Genomic DNA, 2,870 nt, shown 5'->3' with positions numbered 1-2,870 from the left:
TGTAAGTATAAGTTCTAGAATGGAAACATTAGGTTTAGGGCTTATGATAGATTGAAAATGGCTACAAAGTCTTTATATTCTTTGATTAACATTTTTCTACTCTTGGAATATGGTATGGTGTTCTGACTACTTTTATCATGTTGTTTAGGTATCAAATGTCTTTGCAGCTTCTGATCTGGCTCTCTGTGAACTTCAAGACAGCCTACTTGAGGACTGAGCAGTTAGTAGAAAGAAAGAGGCTCAGTCATCCTAGCCAACCCAGCTAAGGTATATGCAAGCAGGGGAACCTAACTGGCACAAAGTGGAGCAGAAACAAGACTTAACAGCTGTACCCAGCTCAAATTGCTGACCCATAGAATGGTGAGAAAATAAATATCTTATTTAATGCAGAAAAAGATAATTTAAACAGGGATATTCTTCAAAAAGCATTTTAATTTTATTATCTGTAATTTAGAAATATTTTTACAAGGAGACTACATCTCTGTATGGTACAATTGACATTTGTCAAAAAAGATTAAAGAAAAAATAATTGACACAATGAGATAAATTATGCATGAGTCCTCTCACTACCTACTTTTGATAATCCAATGGAGCACTGTATGCTTAACCTCTAAGAACAAAAGATAAATTTGTACATATTTGGTAGTCAAATTAAGAAACAGAACCCCATTCTGTTTCCTTTTCTACATTTTTAACATCAAAGCAATTTGTTTTCCTAGCTTAGACATCCTCCCAAATAGTGGACCTCTTCAAGCTTTTCTTTTCTCAACATCTGCCATACATTTTAGTCTTTGAAAACTATGAGTGTAAAGTCTTAGGTGTCATTATCTAACCAGATGGGATTTGATACATCAACCATGGCATCCCTGGTAATGATCAGCCTCAGTATTTGTTTTGAAGATTTGAATTCAGGAGCTCTTATGGTTGGCCTTAATACCTAATATGCCTTATCTGTGTCCCCTTGTGCAAGTTACTTAATCCCTCACTGCTTATCTATAAATGAGCATAATGATAATACCTATATTATAGAGTTATAGTTAGAATTAATATAGAAAAACATTTAGAATATTTCTTGGCACACAGTGCTATATAATTACAAGGCATGACAATGTTTGTGATAATTATTTTTGTCACAGGAAATTTGCACCTGAGTTTTAGTGACAGCTACTTTGCAAGCTTGCCATGTTAAATATTTGGGTTCATTTTTACTAGTTGTGTTTATTTTTAATGGTCAGTTCATAAGAAATAAGACCTTATTTTTAATTTGCTCAACTATATACTTTCCTAATATGTTTTTCAATTATGGAGTGCAAGAGGATTTCTAATCTACTATCTCAGAACTATGCTTTTATTTTCTTATAAATGTAGTCTGTTTATTTTGGAGTTCAGTATAAAAATTTAACAATCTGACACTAAGTAGTTCCCTTTCAGTTCTCAAAATTAAATGGAAATCTTGATCTTCTTGGACAGTGAAATAGCAAATATTTCATGACAGATTTCACAACCTCAACACCAATATCAGCACTACTGTAAAAAAGCTTACACATTCCAGAGGGTGATGAGAAGGTAAATACAAAGCTTATTATAATTTAAAACTTAATTAGGATGCTAACACACACACACACACACACACACACACACACACACTTGAGCTATTGATAGGCTCAGCATTTAAAATATGTAAATTTGGGGCTGGGGTGGTGGCTTAGTGGTAGAGTATCTGATTAGCATGTGTGAAGTCTAGGGTTCCATTCTCAGCCCCACATATAAATAAATAAAATAATGGTCCATTTTCCACAGTCCGGCTGGGCACAAATAATCGGGAGGTGACAAGCGACTTGAAGGTTGAAGCAGGAACTGCTTTATTGCAAGGGAACTGAGCAGGAACTGAGCGGGAACTCAAGGTAGCAGGCACCCAAGGTAGCAGGAGCCGCTTTATTACGGAACAGCAGAGGTATATATACTTAACTGATTACACACAGCTTGACTCAATTAGCCAATAAGGAATCTCCACCATCTTAATGGCTGGGTGGTGTTGCCTCACAAACCACTCCTCCTGGCAAACTTCCAGGTGCCATCTTGACTTGATTTGCATCCCCAACATCTCCTCCCTTTTGTTTTATTAAACAACAAGTATGTGGCTTAAGGACCGTGCCTGTTTTAGGTTGTCTAATACTACATATGGTCCTTACCTGTCATTGGATGGTCTGACCTCAAATTGTCAGCCTCCTGTCTTAGGTTGGTACCATTGTAATTGGATCTTACCCGTCTTTGACTACCGGCCCAACATTATTTAGCCATACTTATGGATCACTACCATAGTGGTTTTTACACAAACACCATAAACAACCTGCCACAAGCAGAAGGAGGAAGATACAAAATGCCACGATACCAAGCCATATGATGACTCCAAGAGAAAAACCCTTGGAAAAACTGTACCACCGATGATACCATCAGCAAAGATACCCTGGTACTGTTACAATTATCAGTAGACTAGTTCATAATGCATATAAGTGATACACAGTCCAGGTAAGTTCTGTAAGCAGCTCAAAGTGGAGAAATCCATTAATATGTCTACTTCTTCTCAAAGCAAATCAACTCTTTGATTGAGCATTACTTGTTGAGTTACGTTATTCATTGATGCATCAGTTTATACAGTTTGTGTGATAGCTATCACAGAAGCTGTAGTAGCAGCAGCAGAAACAGCAACAGCTATGATGATGGTAGCTGTAATTCCGAAGTCTCATTTGGTTTTTCAGTAATACTGGAAATTCTTCTATTTTTGTCTTCACTGGCACTGGGATGGAGGTAGGAATTCTGGCAATGATGGCTAAAGAAAATTGGGTAGCATTCCAGCAGGCACTAAGAAA

Source organism: Spermophilus citellus (genome assembly GCF_964194105.1).
Source record: "Spermophilus citellus genome assembly, chromosome: X".
Classification (NCBI taxonomy): domain Eukaryota; kingdom Metazoa; phylum Chordata; class Mammalia; order Rodentia; family Sciuridae; genus Spermophilus; species Spermophilus citellus.
The sequence above is the reverse complement of the archived record's forward strand: the minus strand, read 5'-3'. Positions refer to the sequence as shown.